The 14,928-nt window shown below is 47.0% G+C and overlaps 1 long non-coding RNA gene across 1 annotated transcript; it reads left to right on the forward strand.

The window, feature by feature from the left end:
• Positions 1–13,034: 13,034 nt before the first annotated feature.
• LOC146696198 (uncharacterized) lies at positions 13,035–13,957 on the forward strand. The gene is made up of 2 exons (XR_014923188.1): positions 13,035–13,712; positions 13,795–13,957. It is a non-coding gene; the product is annotated as an uncharacterized LOC146696198 (long non-coding RNA).
• Positions 13,958–14,928: the final 971 nt, after the last annotated feature.

Here is a 14,928-nt window from a genome sequence, read left to right on the forward strand (position 1 = left end):
AAAAAGTCCACAGGAGAGATGGTAGCTGATTAAACAAGTGTCATGAGATAATAACAAAATGCAAAGATTGGTGACAGCGCTTGGAACCATAAGGCAACAAAAAACTGTGAGAAATAAATTAGGCTCTGCCTGTGAATCACTCTTTGCTTCTCTTCTTCCTTCCATCCCATCATTTCATATATCACTCTCCACTTGCTATGTGAGAACAAGGCACAACTTGTCTGTGAAGGTTCTCAGTCATCCCGGTCATCGTAGTCTTTGCAAGCTCCTTTGAAGGCACAACTTGCTATTGCAATAAACTATAATCTAATTATCCACACCTAACAACTCTTGCACTTAATCTATAATAAAATGATGACAGAAAAATGTTATAGCACTGCCTTTAGTAGCCTCACACAGCTCCTGCTGTTTCCTCCTCATGTCCTTACCAGGCATGTCTGGACAATGTTATATCATGAGTAATATTTAAAAAAAAAATCCATCTAAATAAAACACACACATGCACGCACACACAGTGACATTTTAGACCTTCTTCAGAATACTGTATATACTGTATATACTGTGGGCATCACGGTGCTGATCCATAATCCTTACATTATTATTTATTACTAGAGCTACAATAATAACGCAATGAGGAGGGGGAAGTAATAAATATGAAATAATGTATTTATGATGATTCCATTTGTTTCACTATCCACTCTGTGCAGGGGCAAAGCTTATTACATTTTTAAACTGCAGAGATACAATCATTTTACTGCTGTAAAATCCAACTTTTGTCTTATTTAGAATATAAATCTAATATAATCTGCTTCTTAATGTATGTTCTTTAAAATACAGCGTGTGTTTTTAATATATTATAATTATAATAATTATTATGTGGACATGCATATTAGATCGTTTTTTAGTGAAATATAATCCCTCCAGAAAGGCAGGAAAAGCCCGGAAACTTACTTTAAAACTAAATATGTTCCCTAAAACGGTGACAGAGCTACAGATCCATGACAGCCTTACACAGGTAGCCAGCAGCTGTGACCAGCACTGCTTGTGCAGTTAATAAAAGGACAGGTAATGTTTGTCGCGCTGTTGCACACACAGCACGCTCGTTTGTTTCAGTTCGTCAGTTGCCACAAGACAACTTACCAACGTGTACGTAATAAGCTAATACTCCTGGGTGCTATACACTACAGTGCACGCTGTGCACCTACTTACTGGGTTTGTCGCATCAGTCTGTGTCTCTGAGTTAACTTGTGTTTCTCCTACAGCTCCGGACCGCAACAAATGCGCGTGCTCTTTGTGAGCTCGTTCCCGGCTCGTAACCAGCGCGTTCTGCCGTCGAGGGCGATCATTGGTTAAATGTGATCATGTGACTGATGCAAGCCAGATCCTTTTATTTAGCAAAACGGTGATTAATAGTTAAATATTATTGTTGATGGGCACAGACAAGACTCCGCACGCACACACACACACATAAAAAAAATAATAATTTTTTTTTAAAAAGTTGCCTCAACAAAAGGGCACTTTGGGCACCCATCAGGAAAGGGGCGGGTGCTCAAGCCCCTCTAGCCCCCCCCTCTGCACGTGCCTGTGGCGGGGTGTGGTTTGTGGCTGAGCAGCATCAGGGGAGGGGTGGAGCAGTGGGTGTGTGTGTGTGTGTCCATCCATCCCTAGGTGAAGCTGCACCCGATGAAGGAGAGGAAGAGCGCAAATAAGTGGGGCTAAAAACCACAGCACTTCTCAACGGTTTTTCAGATAGAATCAGATAGAAGCGCATTCTCCTTTATAAATATGTGTATCCCTTCGTTACCATGGGAACGAAGATAAAGGAAGTTGTAGAGTCAATGCGGACTTTGTGGACATTTGAAAAGGTCAGGAGTTAAGAGTGGGACACTTGGGGTTTTTTCTTCTTTTTTTCTTTTTCTTTTTGCCACAAGACCGGAAAAACGGCATGTGTCCCTAAGTTGCGGCTTCGGTACGTTGGGATCTACCTATCCGAAGAGGAAGACGCATAAAGGGAGTGACTTTTTTTTTTTTTAATTGGCAGATAATTTCAAATGCAGCGTTTCTATCAGCTCAACAAATGTCAGCACACACAAACTGTGTGTAGTGTGTAGCACAGTGCGTTGGTAGCCAAATCGCCGGCTGCGGTGTTTGACACGAAGAAACAAGAAATCAAGCTGAGACAAGAAGAAGGTTTAGAAAGACAAGACAGGAGAGGAAGAAGAGACGTTACATTTAAAGGTAAGGACTCCTCATTTAAAGATCACGTGTAAGTCCTCGTGTTTTTAAATCACATACTGGGTCTGTACAGGTAACATTATGTTTTTTACATAGTGTGAAACGTGCTACAAATCAAACTTAGGTAGACTGTGTTACTTAAAGGCTGCAGGAAAATACTCGGTTGTGTTTAAAAAGGTTAGTTTGCTGTACTGTGATGGATTTAAAGCAAATAAGGATCCTAACTGCAAAAGAAAATAATTTTCAAAAAGGTTGAAATATCTAAAGCAATGGCAGATTTAAAAAAAAACACACACACAATAAAAACAACAGACTGCAGGGAGGTTCTGTTCTGTGATGTCACAATCAAGCTGGTCTGAATAGAGATACAGTCCCGATCAAAAGTTTAAGACCTCTTGAAAAATTGCAACAAAAAAATAAAAAAGTCATATTTTGCATGGTTGGATCTTAACAAGGTTCCAAGTAGAGCTTCAACATGCAACAAGCAGAAATTGGACAAAAGCATTTTTTGAGCATCCAATTTATTGAAAACAAACAGAAAAATAAACAGAAATCAAAGTTCCAAACATGAACTCAGTAATGAATAGCTTCACAGCTATTGCTGATCACTTCAAAAAATTTGTTGCGGCTCTGTTATAGCATCACACAAACATCTCACATAAGCTCTATCTCTACAGTTTTATGTCGCACTCATAGCACACTATGCCCACATTTGTGGAGAGCAACCTTTGCATCATTTGTGGTAATGGGAAACAGTAAGGCATTTTGTACCAGGAGCTCGTTTTGCTTGTCGACCCCTAACAGTCAGCAGATAACATGTTAATCAGGTTATGTTATGACAATCCCTGCAGCACATCCATTTAAATGTCTTGGAGACGTGAGTGAAGTTGGCGGGGGGGCCAACTTCACTCACTCTTCAAATCCAACAAAAGTGGTATCAAACGTTTGTGCTGCGTTTGTGCTGCAAAAATTTTCGTTTGTGCTGCTATCATTTTAAAGATATTATTAAAAATTTCTAGAGGTCATCAGAGGTCAACCAGCCCCCTCATATTAATGGAATCAAACAAAATTGGTGTCAATCAGTTGTGCTATGTTTGTGCTGGTTTGTGCTGCTAAAGTTGTCGTTTGTGCTGCTTCTGTTTTCAAAGACATTAATGAAAATGTAAAGGTCAAATGTACTGTTTATAAGATTGGGGAAAACTGCAGTCAGCTGAGACTGAAGAAGTCACTTGGATGAGTGACGAAACGTTTCTCCCACTGAAAGTGTCCGGATGAACAGAATCAACCTTTTGGAATTTACTTACCCGGATGATTAAGCACGCATCAAGACGTTGTTTTATTAATATCTTTAAAATGATAGCAGCACAAACGAAAATTTTTGCAGCACAAACGTAGCACAAACGTTTGATACCACTTTTGTTGGATTTGAAGAAGGTGGGGGGGCCAACTTCACTCACATTTTGGAGACCGTTGATCAAACGTAAATATGTCCAGTCACTTTTGATTCAACCTGCTTAGCTTGATCTCACATTTGCCGTTTCCTCTATCTCTATCCCCTGTGTGTGTCTGTTTGTGTGCTTGTGTGTTTGTGAGTGTGTGTGTGTGTGCGTGCGATGATCTCACATTTGTCATTTCTTCTTTCTCTCTCCCCTTGTCTTGTGTGTGTGAGTGAGAGAGAGATTATCATCTAACATTTGCCATTTCCTCTAGCTCTTTCCCCTGTGTGTGGGTGCATGTGTAAAGGTAAGAAGCTTAGTAATGAAGTAAATGAATTCATTGACGGGTGAACAAACAAGGGCAACACGGTGGCACAGTGGTTAATATAGTTGCCCGCACAGCAAGAAGGTCCTGAGTTCAACTCCACTATCAGGCTGAGGTCTTTCTGTATGGATTTCTCATGTTCTCAAAGTGTTTGTGGGGGTTCACTCCACGTGCTCCGGCCTCTTTCCAAAATCCTAGTTTGTGGAGAAACTCTGAAATGCTCTTAAGTGTCTAGGGTTGTCTGTATCTGTGTTAGCCCTGTAACAGACTGGTGACCTGTCGAGGGTGCACCCTGCTTCTCGCCCTAAGATAGCTGGGATAGGCTCGAGCTGCCCTGTGACACTGGAAAAGAAACACAGCAGAGAATGGATGGGTGGCTGATCTAACGTAAACATTTCCAGTCACTTTCAGTTCAAGCTGCTTAGCATGATCTCACATTTGCCAATTTCTCTATCTCTTCCCCCTCTGTTGTGTGTGTGTGAGATATTCTCACTTTTGCCATTTCTTCTGTCCCTTTCAACTGATTTGTGAGTGTGTGTGTGTGTGTGTGTGTGTGTGTGTGTGTGTGTGTGTTTGTCCCACATATTGCATACTCTGCTTTTGTCCTCAAATCAGGTAGGAAGTGTCTGTGTGGTTGAGCTGGTCTGGTCTGTCTAGACTTTCACTAGATAGATCAGGCTGCACCCACCTGTGAAACAGGTGGAGGGTCACCAGGACATGCAGAACTCGCTGACAGACTCCTGGCCACCTCTTGCCTCCTTAGTAGAAAGGGGCCACTCCCAGAGGCAGAGGGCTGTGAGGCACCGCCCGCCGGGCCCTCTCCTTTGGGAAAACCCTCAACACTGGGCCGAACTTTGGAGTTCTGTATGTCCATTCAGGCACACTCCATGCTTGATCTGTGGGCAATTCCTCTCAGAAGTGGAGGTCACGGTGGAGGCGTCGGAGGGCGGAAGGCGTTCCCTCAGTGGCTCTCCTCTTCTGAGATTCTGTAAAAACAAAAGTCAATGTAGTGTAAGCAGCTTGAAAGAAAGTAACTGAACTTGTTTAAATTTCTGGGAGACGGTTGCTCACACGCGGGCGGCACAGTGGTTAGCACCGTTACCGCACAGGAAGAAGGTCTTGAGTTCAGCTCTACCGTCGCTCTGTGTGGAGTTTGCATGTTCTTCCTGTTTTTGCGTGGGTTCTTTCCTTGTAGTCCGGCTTCCTGCCACAGTCCAACGACCTGCAGTTAGTGGCAATAGGTAATCGAAGAGTGTAAATTGGCGATAGGTGCGAATGGTTTTCTGCGTCTATGTGTTAGCCCTGTAACAGACTGGTGACCTGTCGAGGGTGCACCCTGCTTCTCGCCCTAAGATAGCTGGGATAGGCTCGAGCTGCCCTGTGACACTGGAAAAGAAACACAGCAGAGAATGGATGGGTGGCTGATCTAACGTAAACATTTCCAGTCACTTTCAGTTCAAGCTGCTTAGCATGATCTCACATTTGCCAATTTCTCTATCTCTTCCCCCTCTGTTGTGTGTGTGTGAGATATTCTCACTTTTGCCATTTCTTCTGTCCCTTTCAACTGGTGTGTGTGTGTGTGTGTGTGTGTGTGTGTGTTTGTTTGTCCCACATATTGCATACTCTGCTTTTGTCCTCAAATCAGGTAGGAAGTGTCTGTGTGGTTGAGCTGGTCTGGTCTGTCTAGACTTTCACTAGATAGATCAGGCTGCACCCACCTGTGAAACAGGTGGAGGGTCACCAGGACATGCAGAACTCGCTGACAGACTCCTGGCCACCTCTTGCCTCCTTAGTAGAAAGGGGCCACTCCCAGAGGCAGAGGGCTGTGAGGCACCGCCCGCCGGGCCCTCTCCTTTGGGAAAACCCTCAACACTGGGCCGAACCTTGGAGTTCTGTATGTCCATTCAGGCACACTCCATGCTTGATCTGTGGGCAATTCCTCTCAGAAGTGGAGGTCACGGTGGAGGCGTCGGAGGGCGGAAGGCGTTCCCTCAGTGGCTCTCCTCTTCTGAGATTGTGTAAAAACAAAAGTTAATGTAGTGTAAGCAGCTTGAAAGAAAGTAACTGAACTTTTTTAAATTTCTGGGAGACGGTTGCTCACACGCGGGCGGCACAGTGGTTAGCACCGTTACCGCACAGGAAGAAGGTCTTGAGTTCAGCTCTACCGTCGCTCTGTGTGGAGTTTGCATGTTCTTCCTGCTTTTGCGTGGGTTCTTTCCTTGTAGTCCGGCTTCCTGCCACAGTCCAACGACCTGCAGTTAGTGGCAATAGGTAATCGAAGAGTGTAAATTGGTGATAGGTGCGAATGGTTTTCTGCGTCTATGTGTTAGCCCTGTAACAGACTGGTGACCTGTCGAGGGTGCACCCTGCTTCTCGCCCTAAGATAGCTGGGATAGGCTCGAGCTGCCCTGTGACACTGGAAAAGAAACACAGCAGAGAATGGATGGGTGGCTGATCAAACGTAAACATTTCCAGTCACTTTCAGTTCAAGCTGCTTAGCATGATCTCACATTTGCCAATTTCTCTATCTCTTCCCCCTCTGTTGTGTGTGTGTGAGATATTCTCACTTTTGCCATTTCTTCTGTCCCTTTCAACTGATCTGTGAGTGTGTGTGTGTGTGTGTGTGTGTGTGTGTGTGTGTGTGTGTGTGTGTGTGTGTGTCCCACATATTGCATACTCTGCTTTTGTCCTCAAATCAGGTAGGAAGTGTCTGTGTGGTTGAGCTGGTCTGGTCTGTCTAGACTTTCACTAGATAGATCAGGCTGCACCCACCTGTGAAACAGGTGGAGGGTCACCAGGACATGCAGAACTCGCTGACAGACTCCTGGCCACCTCTTGCCTCCTTAGTAGAAAGGGGCCACTCCCAGAGGCAGAGGGCTGTGAGGCACCGCCCGCCGGGCCCTCTCCTTTGGGAAAACCCTCAACACTGGGCCGAACCTTGGAGTTCTGTATGTCCATTCAGGCACACTCCATGCTTGATCTGTGGGCAATTCCTCTCAGAAGTGGAGGTCACGGTGGAGGCGTCGGAGGGCGGAAGGCGTTCCCTCAGTGGCTCTCCTCTTCTGAGATTCTGTAAAAACAAAAGTCAATGTAGTGTAAGCAGCTTGAAAGAAAGTAACTGAACTTGTTTAAATTTCTGGGAGACGGTTGCTCACACGCGGGCGGCACAGTGGTTAGCACCGTTACCGCACAGGAAGAAGGTCTTGAGTTCAGCTCTACCGTCGCTCTGTGTGGAGTTTGCATGTTCTTCCTGTTTTTGCGTGGGTTCTTTCCTAGTACTTCGGCTTCCTGCCACAGTCCAACGACCTGCAGTTAGTGGCAATAGGTAATCGAAGAGTGTAAATTGGCGATAGGTGCGAATGGTTTTCTGCGTCTATGTGTTAGCCCTGTAACAGACTGGTGACCTGTCGAGGGTGCACCCTGCTTCTCGCCCTAAGATAGCTGGGATAGGCTCGAGCTGCCCTGTGACACTGGAAAAGAAACACAGCAGAGAATGGATGGGTGGCTGATCAAACGTAAACATTTCCAGTCACTTTCAGTTCAAGCTGCTTAGCATGATCTCACATTTGCCAATTTCTCTATCTCTTCCCCCTCTGTTGTGTGTGTGTGTGTGAGATATTCTCACTTTTGCCATTTCTTCTGTCCCTTTCAACTGATCTGTGTGTGTGTGTGTGTGTGTGTGTGTGTGTGTGTGTGTGTGTGTGTGTGTGTGTGTGTGTGTTTGTCCCACATATTGCATACTCTGCTTTTGTCCTCAAATCAGGTAGGAAGTGTCTGTGTGGTTGAGCTGGTCTGGTCTGTCTAGACTTTCACTAGATAGATCAGGCTGCACCCACCTGTGAAACAGGTGGAGGGTCACCAGGACATGCAGAACTCGCTGACAGACTCCTGGCCACCTCTTGCCTCCTTAGTAGAAAGGGGCCACTCCCAGAGGCAGAGGGCTGTGAGGCACCGCCCGCCGGGCCCTCTCCTTTGGGAAAACCCTCAACACTGGGCCGAACCTTGGAGTTCTGTATGTCCATTCAGGCACACTCCATGCTTGATCTGTGGGCAATTCCTCTCAGAAGTGGAGGTCACGGTGGAGGCGTCGGAGGGCGGAAGGCGTTCCCTCAGTGGCTCTCCTCTTCTGAGATTGTGTAAAAACAAAAGTCAATGTAGTGTAAGCAGCTTGAAAGAAAGTAACTGAACTTTTTTAAATTTCTGGGAGACGGTTGCTCACACGCGGGCGGCACAGTGGTTAGCACCGTTACCGCACAGGAAGAAGGTCTTGAGTTCAGCTCTACCGTCGCTCTGTGTGGAGTTGGCATGTTCTTCCTGTGTTTGCGTGGGTTCTTTCCTTGTACTTCGGCTTCCTGCCACAGTCCAACGACCTGCAGTTAGTGGCAATAGGTAATCGAAGAGTGTAAATTGGCGATAGGTGCGAATGGTTTTCTGCGTCTATGTGTTAGCCCTGTAACAGACTGGTGACCTGTCGAGGGTGCACCCTGCTTCTCGCCCTAAGATAGCTGGGATAGGCTCGAGCTGCCCTGTGACACTGGAAAAGAAACACAGCAGAGAATGGATGGGTGGCTGATCTAACGTAAACATTTCCAGTCACTTTCAGTTCAAGCTGCTTAGCATGATCTCACATTTGCCAATTTCTCTATCTCTTCCCCCTCTGTTGTGTGTGTGTGTGAGATATTCTCACTTTTGCCATTTCTTCTGTCCCTTTCAACTGATCTGTGTGTGTGTGTGTGTGTGTGTGTGTGTGTGTGTGTGTGTGTGTGTGTGTGTGTGTGTGTGTGTGTGTGTCCCACATATTGCATACTCTGCTTTTGTCCTCAAATCAGGTAGGAAGTGTCTGTGTGGTTGAGCTGGTCTGGTCTGTCTAGACTTTCACTAGATAGATCAGGCTGCACCCACCTGTGAAACAGGTGGAGGGTCACCAGGACATGCAGAACTCGCTGACAGACTCCTGGCCACCTCTTGCCTCCTTAGTAGAAAGGGGCCACTCCCAGAGGCAGAGGGCTGTGAGGCACCGCCCGCCGGGCCCTCTCCTTTGGGAAAACCCTCAACACTGGGCCGAACCTTGGAGTTCTGTATGTCCATTCAGGCACACTCCATGCTTGATCTGTGGGCAATTCCTCTCAGAAGTGGAGGTCACGGTGGAGGCGTCGGAGGGCGGAAGGCGTTCCCTCAGTGGCTCTCCTCTTCTGAGATTCTGTAAAAACAAAAGTCAATGTAGTGTAAGCAGCTTGAAAGAAAGTAACTGAACTTGTTTAAATTTCTGGGAGACGGTTGCTCACACGCGGGCGGCACAGTGGTTAGCACCGTTACCGCACAGGAAGAAGGTCTTGAGTTCAGCTCTACCGTCGCTCTGTGTGGAGTTTGCATGTTCTTCCTGTTTTTGCGTGGGTTCTTTCCTTGTAGTCCGGCTTCCTGCCACAGTCCAACGACCTGCAGTTAGTGGCAATAGGTAATCGAAGAGTGTAAATTGGCGATAGGTGCGAATGGTTTTCTGCGTCTATGTGTTAGCCCTGTAACAGACTGGTGACCTGTCGAGGGTGCACCCTGCTTCTCGCCCTAAGATAGCTGGGATAGGCTCGAGCTGCCCTGTGACACTGGAAAAGAAACACAGCAGAGAATGGATGGGTGGCTGATCAAACGTAAACATTTCCAGTCACTTTCAGTTCAAGCTGCTTAGCATGATCTCACATTTGCCAATTTCTCTATCTCTTCCCCCTCTGTTGTGTGTGTGTGAGATATTCTCACTTTTGCCATTTCTTCTGTCCCTTTCAACTGATCTGTGAGTGTGTGTGTGTGTGTGTGTGTGTGTGTGTGTGTGTGTGTGTGTGTGTGTGTGTCCCACATATTGCATACTCTGCTTTTGTCCTCAAATCAGGTAGGAAGTGTCTGTGTGGTTGAGCTGGTCTGGTCTGTCTAGACTTTCACTAGATAGATCAGGCTGCACCCACCTGTGAAACAGGTGGAGGGTCACCAGGACATGCAGAATTCGCTGACAGACTCCTGGCCACCTCTTGCCTCCTTAGTAGAAAGGGGCCACTCCCAGAGGCAGAGGGCTGTGAGGCACCGCCCGCTGGGCCCTCTCCTTTGGGAAAACCCTCAACACTGGGCCGAACCTTGGAGTTCTGTATGTCCATTCAGGCACACTCCATGCTTGATCTGTGGGCAATTCCTCTCAGAAGTGGAGGTCACGGTGGAGGCGTCGGAGGGCGGAAGGCGTTCCCTCAGTGGCTCTCCTCTTCTGAGATTCTGTAAAAACAAAAGTCAATGTAGTGTAAGCAGCTTGAAAGAAAGTAACTGAACTTGTTTAAATTTCTGGGAGACGGTTGCTCACACGCGGGCGGCACAGTGGTTAGCACCGTTACCGCACAGGAAGAAGGTCTTGAGTTCAGCTCTACCGTCGCTCTGTGTGGAGTTTGCATGTTCTTCCTGTTTTTGCGTGGGTTCTTTCCTTGTAGTCCGGCTTCCTGCCACAGTCCAACGACCTGCAGTTAGTGGCAATAGGTAATCGAAGAGTGTAAATTGGCGATAGGTGCGAATGGTTTTCTGCGTCTATGTGTTAGCCCTGTAACAGACTGGTGACCTGTCGAGGGTGCACCCTGCTTCTCGCCCTAAGATAGCTGGGATAGGCTCGAGCTGCCCTGTGACACTGGAAAAGAAACACAGCAGAGAATGGATGGGTGGCTGATCTAACGTAAACATTTCCAGTCACTTTCAGTTCAAGCTGCTTAGCATGATCTCACATTTGCCAATTTCTCTATCTCTTCCCCCTCTGTTGTGTGTGTGTGAGATATTCTCACTTTTGCCATTTCTTCTGTCCCTTTCAACTGGTGTGTGTGTGTGTGTGTGTGTGTGTGTGTGTGTGTGTGTGTGTGTGTGTGTGTGTGTGTGTGTGTGTGTGTTTGTTTGTCCCACATATTGCATACTCTGCTTTTGTCCTCAAATCAGGTAGGAAGTGTCTGTGTGGTTGAGCTGGTCTGGTCTGTCTAGACTTTCACTAGATAGATCAGGCTGCACCCACCTGTGAAACAGGTGGAGGGTCACCAGGACATGCAGAACTCGCTGACAGACTCCTGGCCACCTCTTGCCTCCTTAGTAGAAAGGGGCCACTCCCAGAGGCAGAGGGCTGTGAGGCACCGCCCGCCGGGCCCTCTCCTTTGGGAAAACCCTCAACACTGGGCCGAACCTTGGAGTTCTGTATGTCCATTCAGGCACACTCCATGCTTGATCTGTGGGCAATTCCTCTCAGAAGTGGAGGTCACGGTGGAGGCGTCGGAGGGCGGAAGGCGTTCCCTCAGTGGCTCTCCTCTTCTGAGATTGTGTAAAAACAAAAGTTAATGTAGTGTAAGCAGCTTGAAAGAAAGTAACTGAACTTTTTTAAATTTCTGGGAGACGGTTGCTCACACGCGGGCGGCACAGTGGTTAGCACCGTTACCGCACAGGAAGAAGGTCTTGAGTTCAGCTCTACCGTCGCTCTGTGTGGAGTTTGAATGTTCTTCCTGTGTTTGCGTGGGTTCTTTCCTTGTACTCCGGCTTCCTGCTTCCTGCCACAGTCCAACGACCTGCAGTTAGTGGCAATAGGTAATCGAAGAGTGTAAATTGGCGATAGGTGCGAATGGTTTTCTGCGTCTATGTGTTAGCCCTGTAACAGACTGGTGACCTGTCGAGGGTGCACCCTGCTTCTCGCCCTAAGATAGCTGGGATAGGCTCGAGCTGCCCTGTGACACTGGAAAAGAAACACAGCAGAGAATGGATGGGTGGCTGATCAAACGTAAACATTTCCAGTCACTTTCAGTTCAAGCTGCTTAGCATGATCTCACATTTGCCAATTTCTCTATCTCTTCCCCCTCTGTTGTGTGTGTGTGAGATATTCTCACTTTTGCCATTTCTTCTGTCCCTTTCAACTGATCTGTGAGTGTGTGTGTGTGTGTGTGTGTGTGTGTGTGTGTGTGTGTTTGTCCCACATATTGCATACTCTGCTTTTGTCCTCAAATCAGGTAGGAAGTGTCTGTGTGGTTGAGCTGGTCTGGTCTGTCTAGACTTTCACTAGATAGATCAGGCTGCACCCACCTGTGAAACAGGTGGAGGGTCACCAGGACATGCAGAACTCGCTGACAGACTCCTGGCCACCTCTTGCCTCCTTAGTAGAAAGGGGCCACTCCCAGAGGCAGAGGGCTGTGAGGCACCGCCCGCCGGGCCCTCTCCTTTGGGAAAACCCTCAACACTGGGCCGAACCTTGGAGTTCTGTATGTCCATTCAGGCACACTCCATGCTTGATCTGTGGGCAATTCCTCTCAGAAGTGGAGGTCACGGTGGAGGCGTCGGAGGGCGGAAGGCGTTCCCTCAGTGGCTCTCCTCTTCTGAGATTGTGTAAAAACAAAAGTCAATGTAGTGTAAGCAGCTTGAAAGAAAGTAACTGAACTTTTTTAAATTTCTGGGAGACGGTTGCTCACACGCGGGCGGCACAGTGGTTAGCACCGTTACCGCACAGGAAGAAGGTCTTGAGTTCAGCTCTACTGTCGCTCTGTGTGGAGTTTGCATGTTCTTCCTGCTTTTGCGTGGGTTCTTTCCTAGTACTTCGGCTTCCTGCCACAGTCCAACGACCTGCAGTTAGTGGCAATAGGTAATCGAAGAGTGTAAATTGGCGATAGGTGCGAATGGTTTTCTGCGTCTATGTGTTAGCCCTGTAACAGACTGGTGACCTGTCGAGGGTGCACCCTGCTTCTCGCCCTAAGATAGCTGGGATAGGCTCGAGCTGCCCTGTGACACTGGAAAAGAAACACAGCAGAGAATGGATGGGTGGCTGATCTAACGTAAACATTTCCAGTCACTTTCAGTTCAAGCTGCTTAGCATGATCTCACATTTGCCAATTTCTCTATCTCTTCCCCCTCTGTTGTGTGTGTGTGTGAGATATTCTCACTTTTGCCATTTCTTCTGTCCCTTTCAACTGGTGTGTGTGTGTGTGTGTGTGTGTGTGTGTTTGTCCCACATATTGCATACTCTGCTTTTGTCCTCAAATCAGGTAGGAAGTGTCTGTGTGGTTGAGCTGGTCTGGTCTGTCTAGACTTTCACTAGATAGATCAGGCTGCACCCACCTGTGAAACAGGTGGAGGGTCACCAGGACATGCAGAACTCGCTGACAGACTCCTGGCCACCTCTTGCCTCCTTAGTAGAAAGGGGCCACTCCCAGAGGCAGAGGGCTGTGAGGCACCGCCCGCCGGGCCCTCTCCTTTGGGAAAACCCTCAACACTGGGCCGAACCTTGGAGTTCTGTATGTCCATTCAGGCACACTCCATGCTTGATCTGTGGGCAATTCCTCTCAGAAGTGGAGGTCACGGTGGAGGCGTCCGAGGGCGGAAGGCGTTCCCTCAGTGGCTCTCCTCTTCTGAGATTGTGTAAAAACAAAAGTTAATGTAGTGTAAGCAGCTTGAAAATAAAGTAACTGAACTTGTTGAGATGGTTGATCAAACTGAAATATTACTGTCATGGTCCAGTTACGCTACATGTATATGTATTTGTTTTTGTTTCTCTCACTTTCTTTCTTGCTTCCCTGCTCACAACGCGATGCCTGGGTGGACCTAATCATGGGCTCCCGGTTGCTGTCCTCACACCTGCAAGCAATTTCTCACCTGAGGTTCATCATCCTGTTTACCAGCCACTTCTGAAGGCAGTTGCTTGGAGCCCTTTGTCGCTGGACTACTGTGTAACATTCGTTAGTGCAATTCTAGCTTTGGAAATATTTTGATTTCTCTTTGTGCTTTGCTTGGCATTTAACATTTTGTCCTTGTATATAGATTTTCCGTGCCCCGCCTTGAGACCCTGTTCGTGAGTGTGGCAGTTGCAGTGAGCCTGTGGAGCCCCCCACCCTCCATGGACCTCTGGATTCGCTGGACCCCTTCTCCCCACTTGTATATAGTGCACTCTGTGTCATGTAAATAAAAAAAATGTTTATTGTGATTCGTAGTCTGCGCTTGAGTCCTGCTCAGCCTTGACAATTTTTAGTCACTTTCGGTTCAAGCTGCTTAGATTCCCATGATCTCACATTTGCCATTTGTGTGTGTGTGTGTTTGTTTGTCCCACATATTGCATACTCTGCTTTTGTCCTCAAATCGGGTAGGAAGTGTCTGTGTGGTTGAGCTGGTCTGGTCTGTCTAGACTTTCACTAGATAGATCAGGCTGCACCCACCTGTGAAACAGGTGGAGGGTCACCAGGACATGCAGAACTCTTGCCTCCTTAGTAGAAAGGGCCACTGCCAGAGGCGGAGGGCTGTGAGGCATCCAACCCCCATCTCATCAATAGGGGGGTATGATCTGAAATAACAATAGATTGATAATTGCAAGTTTCAATAAGTGGAAGAGGACATTTATCAGTGACAAATGAATTTATCCAATAGAACATTTTGTGGACAGGAATATAGTCGGAGCATGCCCTGGATGAGTATCCTTATTAGAGCTTCTTTCTAGGTTAGAGAGCACACAGCTTGTACCTCCAGCTAAAATGAGATTGTGTGTTGTCATATCCAGAATTCACGAGAATTAATAGACAATTAAGGTTTCATCATCCCATTTGGGGGCGTAAATGTTGGCTTAAATCAGTTCATAAAGTTGTCCATAAAGTCCATAATGTTGGCCAACCACAGTAATGCGGACCCATAATAAGGACCCATAGGATCAGATAAAATGGTTGATACAGGAAATGGGACGTTTTTACCCATAAGGATGGCCACCCCTCTGTCTTAGAGTTAAAGTTGGAATGGACTATTTGGCCAACCCAACCAGTCTTCAATCTATATCGGTCTGCTATACAAAGGTGAGTCCCCTGTGGAAAAGACATAGCAGATTTTTTCAGTTGTGTAAGCACCTTTTTGTGCTTAACAGGGTGATTCATAGACTTAATGTTCCAACTTACAAAGTTGGCTGCATAACCC

The sequence above is a fragment of the Copadichromis virginalis genome, linkage group LG12, assembly GCF_057382275.1.
Source record: "Copadichromis virginalis isolate Kocher_CV1m ecotype Utaka linkage group LG12, C_Virginalis_male_GT1.1, whole genome shotgun sequence".
NCBI classification, from domain to species: Eukaryota; Metazoa; Chordata; class Actinopteri; order Cichliformes; family Cichlidae; genus Copadichromis; species Copadichromis virginalis.